Genomic DNA, 16,647 nt, shown 5'->3' on the forward strand with positions numbered 1-16,647 from the left:
GCTTCGCGGACTGCATCTTCTCACAAGTTCCCCCGGGGAATTGTCCGGTCTAGTGTTATATTTGTTACTCTTCCTACACAAATTTCGATTTCGAGTAACACAATAACCGTACGTCGCACACAGACAAACAATGTATCAAAACGTGCGGCTCGATCGGACTCGCTATGCTATTACTTTTCTCTACAGAATACGATTTTTTCGCGACGTAGTCGCGAAAAAATCGTCCAAAAAAACCCCATTCATTTCTATGGAATTAATTTAAAAAAAAGCACTTTTCCAACGTTTTTCAAACGTCCGCTGCTCTGGCATGCTTTCACCTAGAGACGTGATTCAAACACTAAAACGTAGGAAAACTTCTCCTCTGTGGATCTGGCATTCAACTTTTCTGCTAGGTTCTTAGCCGCCATTAGCCGCCCACTTTATTAGGAACACTTCTCTTCGTACATACAAACTACAAACACTCTTCTTAGAGTTTATTTTATTTTTAAAAGGGACAGTGCACAAATTCAACATTATCCTTGTGGTAAGGACAGATGTCTGTCCCAGGTTATAGCAGTACATGCTAATTTCCACCTGTAGTCACTACTCTTGAATAGCTCTTATTCATGACGGCTGCTGTCTCAAGCACACACATAATCATTGCATTGAAACATCATTGCGGGTCACACATTCACGGCCAGCAAACATGCGTGACCGAATTGCTTCGCGCACTGCATCCTCTCACAATTTCCCCCGGGGAATTGTCCGGTCTAGTGTTATATTTGTTACTCTTCCTACACAAATTTCGATTTCGATTAACTCAATAACCGTACGTCGCACACAGACAAACAATAAATCAAAACGTGCAGGTCGATCGGACTCGCTATGCTATTACCTTTCTCTACAGATTGCGATTTTTTCGCGACGTAGTCGCGAAAAAATCGCCCAAAAAAACCCCATTCATTTCTATGGAATTAATTGAAAAAAAAGCACTTTTTCAACGTTTCTCAAACGTCCGCTGCTCTGGCATGCTTTCACCTAGAGGCGTGATTCAAACTCTAAAACGTAGGAAAACTTCTCCTCTGTGGATCTGGCATTCAACTTTTCTGCTAGGTTCTACACTTTCGGCTCAGGCCCGGGTCAAACACCATGTGGGTTCCGGGAGAAAATCCGGCTTTTGAACGGGTGTCTAATGCGTTACACACCAGTGAAGGTCGTTAAGCTTAGAGTGTAGACAGCTTGGAAAAACAGCTCAAACTTTCTCGCTTAAACTGTTTTTTCATCCACAAATTTCACTCTACAGACATGATTTTCTCAAAAGTAGTAGGAAAACTTGTCCTGATTCACACAATGTGTCTACCAAAACAATAGGATTTACACTTTTTGAATGACAAGCCTCAAACTGAGAGGAGGGCAGCCGAGAGGCCTCACCTTAGCCGCCCACTTTATTAGGAACACTTCTGTTCGTACATACAACCTACAAACACTCTTCTTAGAGTTTAGAGTTTATTTTATTTTTAAAAGGGACAGTGCACAAATTAAACATTATCCTTGTGGTAAGGACAGATGTCTGTCCCAGGTTATAGCAGTACATGCTAATTTCCGCCTGTAGTCACTTTGTTCATAATCTTGAATAGTTCTTATTCATGACGGCTGCTGTCTCAAGCACACACATGATCATTGTACTGAAACATCATTGCGGGTCACACATTCATGGCCAGCAAACATGCGTGAGCGAATTGCTTCGCGCACTGCATCCTCTCACAATTTCCCCCGGGGAATTGTCCGGTCTAGTTAGGATGCAGTGCTGCAGCACAGCAACCTATGGGCTCCCCTAGGGGAGCCCATAGGTTGCAGTGCAAAGCACTGCAACTATTGTTCTTCTACGTATTTCTTCTTCTTATTATTATTATTATTATTCCTACGCAAATTTTGATTTCGAATAACTCAATAACCGTACGTCGCACACAGACAAACAATATATCAAAACGTGCGGCTCGATCGGACTCGCTATGCTATTACTTTTCTCTATAGAATGCGATTTTTTCGCGACGTAGTCGCGAAAAAATCGCCCCAAAAAACCCCATTCATTTCTATGGAATTAATTGAAAAAAAAGCACTTTTTCAATGTTTTTCAAACATCCACTGCTCTGGCATGCTTTCACCTAGAGACATGATTCAAACTCTAAAACGTAGGAAAACTTCTCCTCTGTGGATCTGGCATTCAACTTTTCTGCTAGGTTTTACACTTTCGGATCAGGCCCGGTTCAAACGCCATGTGGTTTCTGGGAGAAAATCCGGCTTTTGAATGGGTGTCTATTGCGTTACACACCAGTGAGGGTCGTTAAACTTAGAGTGTAGGCGGCTTCAAAAAAAAGGTCAAACTTTCTCGCTTAAACTCCGTTTTCAGCCACAAATTTCACTCTACAGACATTATTTTCTCAAAAGTAGTAGGAAAACTTGTCCTGATTCACACAATGTGTCTACCTAAACGATAGGATTTACGGTTTTTGAATGACAAGCCTCAAAGTGAGGAGAGCACAGGTGAGCAGCCTCATTGACTCCCAGTATAAACGTTGCTGAAAAGTCACTCGTTTTTAACTCCCTGTAGCGTCCTCATTTTTAACAATACAAACAAAAAAATACATCATTTTATTCAGGAAACCCTTCTAGCGCTCACTGTGAAAGAATTTTGTGAATAGCTGCTTCCGTTGTCGAGTTATTTGTCATTGTTCGAGGCCTGTCCCTTAGCAAAATTCAGCAGACACCTGACAAACTCTTGTGTGTGTTTTTTAACCTGCTCAGGCCCTTTACCATGCCGACTGGCTACAGTAAGCGAGCACAGAGGGGAGGGGCCGGCTGTCTCAAGCACACACATGAATCATGGCATTGTAGCTTCATAGCAGGTCACACAACCGTACGTCGCACACAGACAAACAATATATCAAAACGTGCGGCTTGATTGGACTCGCTATGCTATTACTTTTCTCTACAGAATACGATTTTTTCGCGACGTAGTCGCGAAAAAATCGTCTCAAAAAACCCCATTCATTTCGATGGAATTAATTGAAAAAAAAGCACTTTTCCAACGTTTTTCAAACATCCGCTGCTCTGGCATGCTTTCACCTAGAGGCATGATTCAAACTCTAAAACGTAGGAAAACTTCTCCTCTGTGGATCTGGCATTCAACTTTTCTGCTAGGTTCTACACTTTCGGATCAGTCCCGGGTCAAACGCCATGTGGTTTCTGGGAAAAAATCCGGCTTTTGAATGGGTGTCTATTGCGTTACACACCAGTGGACCTCGTTAAGGTCAGAGTGGAGAGAGGTTCAAAAAAAAGGTCAAACTTTCTCGCTTAAACTGTGTTTTCATCCACAAATTTCACTCTACAGACATGATTTTCTCAAAAGTAGTAGGAAAACTTGTCCTGATTCACACAATGTGTCTACCTAAACGATAGGATTTACGGTTTTTGAATGACAAGCCTCAAAGTGAGGAGAGCACAGGTGAGCGGCCTCATTGACTCCCAGTATAAACGTTGCTGAAAAGTCACTCGTTTTTAACTCCCTGTAGCGTCGTCATTTTTAACAATACAAACAAAAAAATACATCATTTTATTCAGGAGACCCTTCTAGCGCTCACTGTGAAAGAATTTTGTGAATAGCTGCTTCCGTTGTCGAGTTATTTGTCATTGTTCGAGGCCTGGTCCTTCATAAAAAAAAACAGTAGAAAACTCCAGCCCTTGTGTGTCAGCCTCACCTTAGCCGCCCACTTTATTAGGAACACTTCTGTTCGTACATACAAACTACAAACACTCTTCTTAGAGTTTAGAGTTTATTTTATTTTTAAAAGGGACAGTGCACAAATTAAACATTATCCTTGTAGGAAAACTTGTCCTGATTCACACAATGTGTCTACCTAAACGATAGGATTTACGGTTTTTGAATGACAAGCGTCAAACTGAGGACAGGGCAGCTGACAGGCTTCATTGAAACCCATTGTAAAAATGAGAGATAAGTCACTCGTTTTTAAATCGCTCTATTGTCGTTATTTTTAAGAGTACAAACAAAAAAATACATCATTTTATTCAGGAGACCCTTCTAGCGCTCACTGTGAAAGAATTTTGTGAATAGCTGCTTCCGTTGTCGAGTTATTTGTTATTGTTCGAGGCCTGGTCCTTCATAAAAAAACAGTAGAAAACTCCAGCCCTTGTGTGTCTTAGCCTCACCTTAGCCGCCCACTTTATTAGGAACACTTCTGTTCGTACATACATACTACAAACACTCTTCTTAGTGTTTAGAGTTTATTTTATTTTTAAAAGGGACAGTGCACAAATTAAACATTATCCTTGTGGTAAGGACAGATGTCTGTCCCAGGTTATAGCAGTACATGCTAATTTCCGCCTGTAGTCACTTTGTTCATGCTCTTGAATCGCTCTTCTTCATGATGGCTGCTGTCTAGAGCACACACACAATCATTGCATTGAAACATCATTGCGGGTCACACATTCACGGCCAGCGAACATGCGTGAGCGAATTGCTTCGCGCACTGCATCCTCTCACAATTTCCCCCGGGGAATTGTCCGGTCTAGTTAGGATGCAGTGCTGCAGCACAGCAACCTATGGGCTCCCCTAGGGGAGCCCATAGGTTGCAGTGCAAAGCACTGCAACTATTGTTCTTCTACGTGTTTCTTCTTATTATTTTTCTTATATTTTTTCTTATTATTCCTACGCAAATTTCGATTTCGATTAACTCGATAACCGTACGTCGCACACAGACAAACAATATATCAAAACGTGCGGCTCGATCGGACTCGCTATGCTATTACTTTTCTCTATAGAATACGATTTTTTCGCGACGTAGTCGCGAAAAAATCGCCCCAAAAAACCCCATTCATTTCTATGGAATTAATTGAAAAAAAAGCACTTTTTCAATGTTTTTCAAACATCCACTGCTCTGGCATGCTTTCACCTAGAGACATGATTCAAACTCTAAAACGTAGGAAAACTTCTCCTCTGTGGATCTGGCATTCAACTTTTCTGCTAGGTTTTACACTTTCGGATCAGGCCCGGTTCAAACGCCATGTGGTTTCTGGGAGAAAATCCGGCTTTTGAATGGGTGTCTATTGCGTTACACACCAGTGCGCCTCGTTAACTCAGAGTGTAGGCGGCTTCAAAAAAAAGCTCAAAATTTCTCACTTAAACTGTGTTTTCATCCACAAATTTCACTCTACAGACATGATTTTCTCAAAAGTAGTAGGAAAACTTGTCCTGATTCACACAATGTGTCTACCTAAACGGTAGGATTTACGGTTTTTGAATGACAAGCCTCAAAGTGAGGAGAGCACAGGTGAGCGGCCTCATTGACTCCCAGTATAAACGTTGCTGAAAAGTCACTCGTTTTTAACTCCCTGTAGCGTCCTCATTTTTAACAATACAAACAAAAAAATACATCATTTTATTCAGGAGACCCTTCTAGCGCTCACTGTGAAAGAATTTTGTGAATAGCTGCTTTCGTTGTCGAGTTATTTGTGATTGTTCGAGGCCTACTCCTTAGCAAAACAGCAGACACCTGATAAAATCTTGTGTGTGTTTCTTAGCCTGCTCAGGCATGTCACCATGCTTACTGGCTTCAGTAAGCGAGCACAGAGGGGAGGGGGGCAGCTGTCTCAAGCACACACATCAATCATGGCATTGTAGCTTCATAGCAGGTCACACAACCGTACGTCGCACACAGACAAACAATATATCAAAACGTGCGGCTCGATCGGACTCGCTATGCTATTACTTTTCTCTATAGAATACGATTTTTTCGCGACGTAGTCGCGAAAAAATCGCCCCAAAAAACCCCATTCATTTCTATGGAATTAATTGAAAAAAAAAGCACTTTTTCAATGTTTTTCAAACATCCACTGCTCTGGCATGCTTTCACCTAGAGACATGATTCAAACTCTAAAACGTAGGAAAACTTCTCCTCTGTGGATCTGGCATTCAACTTTTCTGCTAGGTTTTACACTTTCGGATCAGGCCCGGTTCAAGCGCCATGTGGTTTCTGGGAGAAAATCCGGCTTTTGAATGGGTGTCTATTGCGTTACACACCAGTGAGGGTCGTTAAACTTAGAGTGTAGGCGGCTTCAAAAAAAAGGTCAAACTTTCTCGCTTAAACTCCGTTTTCAGCCACAAATTTCACTCTACAGACATTATTTTCTCAAAAGCAGTAGGAAAACTTGTCCTGATTCACACAATGTGTCTACCTAAACGGTAGGATTTACGGTTTTTGAATGACAAGCCTCAAAGTGAGGAGAGCACAGGTGAGCGGCCTCATTGACTCCCAGTATAAATGTTGCTGAAAAGTCACTCGTTTTTAACTCCCTGTAGCGTCCTCATTTTTAACAATACAAACAAAAAAATACATCATTTTATTCAGGAGACCCTTCTAGCGCTCACTGTGAAAGAATTTTGTGAATAGCTGCTTCCGTTGTCGAGTTATTTGTCATTGTTCGAGGCCTGGTCCTTCATAAAAAAACAGTAGAAAACTCCAGCCCTTGTGTGTCAGCCTCACCTTAGCCGCCCACTTTATTAGGAACACTTCTGTTCGTACATACAAACTACAAACACTCTTCTTAGAGTTTAGAGTTTATTTTATTTTTAAAAGGGACAGTGCACAAATTAAACATTATCCTTGTGTTAAGGACAGATGTCTGTCCCAGGTTATAGCAGTACATGCAAACAAACAGTACATTACTTTTCTCTATAGAATACGATTTTTTCGCGACGTAGTCGTGAAAAAATCGCCCCAAAAAACCCCATTCATTTCTATGGAATTAATTGAAAAAAAAGCACTTTTTCAACGTTTTTCAAACATCCGTTGCTCTGGCATGCTTTCACCTAGAGACATGATTCAAACTCTAAAACGTAGGAAAACTTCTCCTCTGTGGATCTGGCATTCAACTTTTCTGCTAGGTTTTACACTTTCGGATCAGGCCCGGTTCAAACGCCATGTGGTTTCTGGGAGAAAATCCGGCTTTTGAATGGGTGTTTATTGCGTTACACACCAGTGAAGGTCGTTATCTTAGAGTGTAGACAGTTTGAAAAAAAAGGTCAAACTTTCTCGCTTAAACTCTGTTTTCAGCCACAAATTTCACTCTACAGACATGATTTTCTCAAAAGTAGTAGGAAAACTTGTCCTGATTCACACAATGTGTCTACCTAAACGATAGGATTTACGGTTTTTGAATGACAAGCCTCAAAGTGAGGAGAGCACAGGTGAGCGGCCTCATTGACTCCCATTGTAAACGTTGCTGAAAAGTCACTCGTTTTTAACTCACTGTAGCGTCCTCATTTTTAACAATACAAACAAAAAAATACATCATTTTATTCAGGAGACCCTTCTAGCGCTCACTGTGAAAGAATTTTGTGAATAGCTGCTTCCGTTGTCGAGTTATTTGTCATTGTTCGAGGCCTGGTCCTTCATAAAAAAAACAGTAGAAAACTCCAGCCCTTGTGTGTCAGCCTCACCTTAGCCGCCCACTTTATTAGGAACACTTCTGTTCGTACATACAAACTACAAACACTCTTCTTAGAGTTTAGAGTTTCTTTTATTTTTAAACCGTGTTTTCAGCCACAAATTTCACTCTACAGACATGATTTTCTCAAAAGTAGTAGGAAAACTTGTCCTGATTCACACAATGTGTCTACCTAAACGATAGGATTTACGGTTTTTGAATGACAAGCCTCAAAGTGAGGAGAGCACAGGTGAGCGGCCTCATTGACTCCCAGTATAAACGTTGCTGCAAAGTCACTCGTTTTTAACTCCCTGTAGCGTCCTCATTTTTAACAATACAAACAAAAAAATACATCATTTTATTCAGGAGACCCTTCTAGCGCTCACTGTGAAAGAATTTTGTGAATAGCTGCTTCCGTTGTCGAGTTATTTGTCATTGTTCGAGGCCTGGTCCTTCATAAAAAAAACAGTAGAAAACTCCAGCCCTTGTGTGTCAGCCTCACCTTAGCCGCCCACTTTATTAGGAACACTTCTGTTCGTACATACAAACTACAAACACTCTTCTTAGAGTTTATTTTATTTTTAAAAGGGACAGTGCACAAATTAAACATTATCCTTGTGGTAAGGACAGATGTCTGTCCCAGGTTATAGCAGTACATGCTAATTTCCGCCTGTAGTCACTTTGGTCATACTCTTGAATAGGTCTTCTTCATGACGGCTGCTGTCTCGAGCACACACATGATCATTGCATTGAAACGTCATTGCGGGTCACACATTCACGGCCAGCGAACATGCGTGACCGAATTGCTTCGCGCACTGCATCCTCTCACAATTTCCCCCGGGGAATTGTCCGGTCTAGTGTTATATTTGTTACTCTTCCTACACAAATTTTGATTTCGAATAACTCAATAACCGTACGTCACACACAGACAAACAATATATCAAAACGTGCGGCTCGATCGGACTCGCTATGCTATTACTTTTCTCTATAGATTGCGATTTTTTCGCGACGTAGTCGCGAAAAAATCGCCCAAAAAAACCCCATTCATTTCTATGGAATTAATTGAAAAAAAAGCACTTTTTCAACGTTTTTCAAACATCCGCTGCTCTGGCATGCTTTCACCAAGAGACATGATTCAAACTCTAAAACGTAGGAAAACTTCTCCTCTGTGGATCTGGCATTCAACTTTTCTGCTAGGTTTTACACTTTCGGATCAGGCCCGGTTCAAACGCCATGTGGTTTCTGGGAGAAAATCCGGCTTTTGAATGGGTGTCTATTGCGTTACACACCAGTGAGGGTCGTTAAGCTTAGAGTGTAGGCGGCTTCAAAAAAAAAGCTCAAAGTTTCTCGCTTAAACCGTGTTTTCAGCCACAAATTTCACTCTACAGACATGATTTTCTCCAAAGTAGTAGGAAAACTTGTCCTGATTCACACAATGTGTCTACCTAAACGATAGGATTTACGGTTTTTGAATGACAAGCCTCAAAGTGAGGAGAGCACAGGTGAGCGGCCTCATTGACTCCCAGTATAAACGTTGCTGAAAAGTCACTCGTTTTTAACTCCCTGTCGCGTCCTCATTTTTAACAATACAAACAAAAAAATACATCATTTTATTCAGGAGACCCTTCTAGCGCTCACTGTGAAAGAATTTTGTGAATAGCTGCTTCCGTTGTCGAGTTATTTGTCATTGTTCGAGGCCTGGTCCTTCATAAAAAAAACAGTAGAAAACTCCAGCCCTTGTGTGTCAGCCTCACCTTAGCCGCCCACTTTATTAGGAACACTTCTGTTCGTACATACAAACTACAAACACTCTTCTTAGAGTTTAGAGTTTATTTTATTTTTAAAAGGGACAGTGCACAAATTAAACATTATCCTTGTGTTAAGGACAGATGTCTGTCCCAGGTTATAGCAGTACATGCTAATTTCCGCCTGTAGTCACTTTGGTCATACTCTTGAATAGGTCTTCTTCATGACGGCTGCTGTCTCAAGCACACAATCATTGCATTGAAACGTCATTGCGGGTCACGCATTCACGGCCAGCGAACATGCGTGAGCGAATTGCTTCGCGCACTGCATCCTCTCACAATTTCCCCCGGGGAATTGTCCGGTCTAGTTATTATTATTATTCCTACGCAAATTTTGATTTCGAATAACTCAATAACCGTACGTCGCACACAGACAAACAATATATCAAAACGTGCGGCTCGATCGGACTCGCTATGCTATTACTTTTCTCTATAGATTACGATTTTTTCGCGACGTAGTCGCGAAAAAATCGCCCCAAAAAACCCCATTCATTTCTATGGAATTAATTGAAAAAAAAGCACTTTTTCAAACATCCGCTGCTCTGGCATGCTTTCACCTAGAGACGTGATTCAAACTCTAAAACGTAGGAAAACTTCTCCTCTGTGGATCTGGCATTAAACTTTTCTGCTAGGTTCTACACTTTCGGATCAGTCCCGGCTCAACCGCCATGTGGTTTCTGGGAGAAAATCCGGCTTTTGAATGGGTGTCTATTGCGTTACACACCAGTGAAGGTCGTTATCTTAGAGTGTAGACAGTTTGAAAAAAAAGGTCAAACTTTCTCGCTTAAACTCTGTTTTCAGCCACAAATTTCACTCTACAGACATGATTTTCTCAAAAGTAGTAGGAAAACTTGTCCTGATTCACACAATGTGTCTACCTAAACGATAGGATTTACGGTTTTTGAATGACAAGCCTCAAAGTGAGGAGAGCACAGGTGAGCGGCCTCATTGACTCCCATTGTAAAGGTGAGAGAAAAGTCACTCGTTTTTAAATCGCTCTAGTGTCGTTATTTTTAAAAGTACAAACAAAAAAATACATCATTTTATTCAGGAGACCCTTCTAGCGCTCACTGTGAAAGAATTTTGTGAATAGCTGCTTCCGTTGTCGAGTTATTTGTCATTGTTCGAGGCCTGGTCCATAGCAATTTACAGCAGACACCTGATAAAATCTTGCTCAGGCCTGTCACCATGCTTACTGGCTTCAGTAAGCGAGCACAGAGGGGAGGGGCCGGCTGTCTCAAGCACACACATAAATCATGGCATTGTAGCTTCATAGCAGGTCACACAACCGTACGTCGCACACAGACAAACAATATATCAAAACGTGCGGCTCGATCGGACTCGCTATGCTATTACTTTCCTCTACAGAATACGATTTTTTCGCGACGTAGTCGCGAAAAAATCGTCCAAAAAAACCCCATTCATTTCTATGGAATTAATTGAAAAAAAAGCACTTTTTCAACGTTTTTCAAACGTCCACTGCTCTGGCATGCTTTCACCTAGAGACGTGATTCAAACTCTAAAACGTAGGAAAACTTCTCCTCTGTGGATCTGGCATTCAACTTTTCTGCTAGGTTCTACACTTTCGGATCAGTCCCGGGTCAAACGCCATGTGTGTTCTGGGAGAAAATCCGGCTTTTGAATGGGTGTCTATTGCGTTACACACCAGTGAAGGTCGTTATCTTAGAGTGTAGACAGTTTGAAAAAAAAGGTCAAACTTTCTCGCTTAAACTGTGTTTTCAGCCACAAATTTCACTCTACAGACATGATTTTCTCAAAAGTAGTAGGAAAACTTGTCCTGATTCACACAATGTGTCTACCTAAACGATAGGATTTACGGTTTTTGAATGACAAGCCTCAAAGTGAGGAGAGCACAGGTGAGCGGCCTCATTGACTCCCAGTATAAACGTTGCTGAAAAGTCACTCGTTTTTAACTCCCTGTAGCGTCGTCATTTTTAACAATACAAACAAAAAAATACATCATTTTATTCAGGAGACCCTTCTAGCGCTCACTGTGAAAGAATTTTGTGAATAGCTGCTTCCGTTGTCGAGTTATTTGTCATTGTTCGAGGCCTGGTCCTTCATAAAAAAAAACAGTAGAAAACTCCAGCCCTTGTGTGTCAGCCTCACCTTAGCCGCCCACTTTATTAGGAACACTTCTGTTCGTACATACAAACTACAAACACTCTTCTTAGAGTTTAGAGTTTATTTTATTTTTAAAAGGGACAGTGCACAAATTAAACATTATCCTTGTAGGAAAACTTGTCCTGATTCACACAATGTGTCTACCTAAACGATAGGATTTACGGTTTTTGAATGACAAGCGTCAAACTGAGGACAGGGCAGCTGACAGGCTTCATTGAAACCCATTGTAAAAATGAGAGATAAGTCACTCGTTTTTAAATCGCTCTATTGTCGTTATTTTTAAGAGTACAAACAAAAAAATACATCATTTTATTCAGGAGACCCTTCTAGCGCTCACTGTGAAAGAATTTTGTGAATAGCTGCTTCCGTTGTCGAGTTATTTGTTATTGTTCGAGGCCTGGTCCTTCATAAAAAAACAGTAGAAAACTCCAGCCCTTGTGTGTCTTAGCCTCACCTTAGCCGCCCACTTTATTAGGAACACTTCTGTTCGTACATACATACTACAAACACTCTTCTTAGTGTTTAGAGTTTATTTTATTTTTAAAAGGGACAGTGCACAAATTAAACATTATCCTTGTGGTAAGGACAGATGTCTGTCCCAGGTTATAGCAGTACATGCTAATTTCCGCCTGTAGTCACTTTGTTCATGCTCTTGAATCGCTCTTCTTCATGATGGCTGCTGTCTAGAGCACACACACAATCATTGCATTGAAACATCATTGCGGGTCACACATTCACGGCCAGCGAACATGCGTGAGCGAATTGCTTCGCGCACTGCATCCTCTCACAATTTCCCCCGGGGAATTGTCCGGTCTAGTGTTATATTTGTTACTCTTCCTACACAAATTTTGATTTCGAATAACTCAATAACCGTACGTCACACACAGACAAACAATATATCAAAACGTGCGGCTCGATCGGACTCGCTATGCTATTACTTTTCTCTATAGATTGCGATTTTTTCGCGACGTAGTCGCGAAAAAATCGCCCAAAAAAACCCCATTCATTTCTATGGAATTAATTGAAAAAAAAGCACTTTTTCAACGTTTTTCAAACATCCGCTGCTCTGGCATGCTTTCACCAAGAGACATGATTCAAACTCTAAAACGTAGGAAAACTTCTCCTCTGTGGATCTGGCATTCAACTTTTCTGCTAGGTTTTACACTTTCGGATCAGGCCCGGTTCAAACGCCATGTGGTTTCTGGGAGAAAATCCGGCTTTTGAATGGGTGTCTATTGCGTTACACACCAGTGAGGGTCGTTAAGCTTAGAGTGTAGGCGGCTTCAAAAAAAAAGCTCAAAGTTTCTCGCTTAAACCGTGTTTTCAGCCACAAATTTCACTCTACAGACATGATTTTCTCCAAAGTAGTAGGAAAACTTGTCCTGATTCACACAATGTGTCTACCTAAACGATAGGATTTACGGTTTTTGAATGACAAGCCTCAAAGTGAGGAGAGCACAGGTGAGCGGCCTCATTGACTCCCAGTATAAACGTTGCTGAAAAGTCACTCGTTTTTAACTCCCTGTCGCGTCCTCATTTTTAACAATACAAACAAAAAAATACATCATTTTATTCAGGAGACCCTTCTAGCGCTCACTGTGAAAGAATTTTGTGAATAGCTGCTTCCGTTGTCGAGTTATTTGTCATTGTTCGAGGCCTGGTCCTTCATAAAAAAAACAGTAGAAAACTCCAGCCCTTGTGTGTCAGCCTCACCTTAGCCGCCCACTTTATTAGGAACACTTCTGTTCGTACATACAAACTACAAACACTCTTCTTAGAGTTTAGAGTTTATTTTATTTTTAAAAGGGACAGTGCACAAATTAAACATTATCCTTGTGTTAAGGACAGATGTCTGTCCCAGGTTATAGCAGTACATGCTAATTTCCGCCTGTAGTCACTTTGGTCATACTCTTGAATAGGTCTTCTTCATGACGGCTGCTGTCTCAAGCACACAATCATTGCATTGAAACGTCATTGCGGGTCACGCATTCACGGCCAGCGAACATGCGTGAGCGAATTGCTTCGCGCACTGCATCCTCTCACAATTTCCCCCGGGGAATTGTCCGGTCTAGTTATTATTCCTACGCAAATTTTGATTTCGAATAACTCAATAACCGTACGTCGCACACAGACAAACAATATATCAAAACGTGCGGCTCGATCGGACTCGCTATGCTATTACTTTTCTCTATAGAATACGATTTTTTCGCGACGTAGTCACGAAAAAATCGCCCCAAAAAACCCCATTCATTTCTATGGAATTAATTGAAAAAAAGCACTTTTTCAATGTTTTTCAAACATCCACTGCTCTGGCATGCTTTCACCTAGAGACATGATTCAAACTCTAAAACGTAGGAAAACTTCTCCTCTGTGGATCTGGCATTCAACTTTTCTGCTAGGTTTTACACTTTCGGATCAGGCCCGGTTCAAACGCCATGTGGTTTCTGGGAGAAAATCCGGCTTTTGAATGGGTGTCTATTGCGTTACACACCAGTGAGGGTCGTTAAACTTAGAGTGTAGGCGGCTTCAAAAAAAAGGTCAAACTTTCTCGCTTAAACTCCGTTTTCAGCCACAAATTTCACTCTACAGACATTATTTTCTCAAAAGTAGTAGGAAAACTTGTCCTGATTCACACAATGTGTCTACCTAAACGATAGGATTTACGGTTTTTGAATGACAAGCCTCAAAGTGAGGAGAGCACAGGTGAGCAGCCTCATTGACTCCCAGTATAAACGTTGCTGAAAAGTCACTCGTTTTTAACTCCCTGTAGCGTCCTCATTTTTAACAATACAAACAAAAAAATACATCATTTTATTCAGGAAACCCTTCTAGCGCTCACTGTGAAAGAATTTTGTGAATAGCTGCTTCCGTTGTCGAGTTATTTGTCATTGTTCGAGGCCTTGTCCTTCATAAAAAAACAGTAGAAAACTCCAGCCCTTGTGTGTCAGCCTCACCTTAGCCGCCCACTTTATTAGGAACACTTCTGTTCGTACATACAAACTACAAACACTCTTCTTAGAGTTTAGAGTTTATTTTATTTTTAAACCGTGTTTTCAGCCACAAATTTCACTCTACAGACATGATTTTCTCAAAAGTAGTAGGAAAACTTGTCCTGATTCACACAATGTGTCTACCTAAACGATAGGATTTACGGTTTTCGAATGACAAGCCTCAAAGTGAGGAGAGCACAGGTGAGCGGCCTCATTGACTCCCAGTATAAACGTTGCTGAAAAGTCACTCGTTTTTAACTCCCTGTAGCGTCCTCATTTTTAACAATACAAACAAAAAAATACATCATTTTATTCAGGAGACCCTTCTAGCGCTCACTGTGAAAGAATTTTGTGAATAGCTGCTTCCGTTGTCGAGTTATTTGTCATTGTTCGAGGTCTGGTCTGTAGTAAAACACAGCACAATATTCAAGACCTTGTGTTTCTTAGCTCATTGACTCACATTATAAACGTGAGTGAAAAGTCACTCGTTTTTAAATCGCTCTAGTGTCGTTATTTTTAAGAGTACAAACAAAAAAATACATCATTTTATTCAGGAGACCCTTCTAGCGCTCAGTGTGAAAGAATTTTGTGAATAGCTGCTTCCGTTGTCGAGTTATTTGTCATTGTTCGAGGTCTGGTCTGTAGTAAAACACAGCACAATATTCAAGACCTTGTGTTTCTTAGCTCATTGACTCACATTATAAACGGGATAGAAAAGTCACTCGTTTTTAAATCGCTCTAGTGTCGTTATTTTTAAGAGTACAAACAAAAAAATACATAATTTTATTCAGGAGACCCTTCTAGCGCTCACTGTGAAAGAATTTTGTGAATAGCTGCTTCCGTTGTCGAGTTATTTGTCATTGTTCGAGGTCTGGTCTGTAGTAAAACACAGCACAATATTCAAGACCTTGTGTTTCTTAGCTCATTGACTCACATTATAAACGTGAGTGAAAAGTCACTCGTTTTTAAATCGCTCTAGTGTCGTTATTTTTAAGAGTACAAACAAAAAAATACATCATTTTATTCAGGAGACCCTTCTAGCGCTCAGTGTGAAAGAATTTTGTGAATAGCTGCTTCCGTTGTCGAGTTATTTGTCATTGTTCGAGGTCTGGTCCGTAGTAAAACACAGCACAATATTCAAGACCTTGTGTGTCTTAGGTCATTGACACACATTATAAACATGAGTGAAAAGTCACTCGTTTTTAAATCGCTCTAGTGTCGTTATTTTAAAGAGTACAAACAAAAAAATACATCATTTTATTCAGGAGACCCTTCTAGCGCTCAGTGTGAAAGAATTTTGTGAATAGCTGCTTCCGTTGTCGAGTTATTTGTCATTGTTCGAGGTCTGGTCCGTAGTAAAACACAGCACAATATTCAAGACCTTGTGTTTCTTAGCTCATTGACTCACATTATAAACGTGAGTGAAAAGTCACTCGTATTTAAATCGCTCTAGTGTCGTTATTTTTAAGAGTACAAACAAAAAATTACATCATTTTATTCAGGAGACCTTTCTAGCGCTCACTGTGAAAGAATTTTGTGAATAGCTGCTTCCGTTGTCGAGTTATTTGTCATTGTTCGAGGCCTGGTCCTTCATAAAAAAAACAGTAGAAAACTCCAGCCCTTGTGTGTCAGCCTCACCTTAGCCGCCCACTTTATTAGGAACACTTCTGTTCGTACATACAAACTACAAACACTCTTCTTAGAGTTTAGAGTTTATTTTATTTTTAAACCGTGTTTTCAGCCACAAATTTCACTCTACAGACATGATTTTCTCAAAAGTAGTAGGAAAACTTGTCCTGATTCACACAATATGTCTACCTAAACGATAGGATTTACGGTTTTTGAATGACAAGCCTCAAAGTGAGGAGAGCACAGGTGAGCGGCCTCATTGACTCCCAGTATAAACGTTGCTGAAAAGTCACTCGTTTTTAACTCCCTGTAGCGTCCTCATTTTTAACAATACAAACAAAAAAATACATCATTTTATTCAGGAAACCCTTCTAGCGCTCACTGTGAAAGAATTTTGTGAATAGCTGCTTCCGTTGTCGAGTTATTTGTCATTGTTCGAGGCCTGTCCCTTAGCAAAATTCAGCAGACACCTGACAAACTCTTGTGTGTGTTTTTTAACCTGCTCAGGCCCTTTACCATGCCGACTGGCTTCAGTAAGCGAGCACAGAGGGGAGGGGCCGGCTGTCTCAAGCACACACATGAATCATGGCATTGTA

The sequence above is a fragment of the Neoarius graeffei genome, chromosome 26 (assembly GCF_027579695.1).
Source record: "Neoarius graeffei isolate fNeoGra1 chromosome 26, fNeoGra1.pri, whole genome shotgun sequence".
NCBI lineage: Eukaryota > Metazoa > Chordata > Actinopteri > Siluriformes > Ariidae > Neoarius > Neoarius graeffei.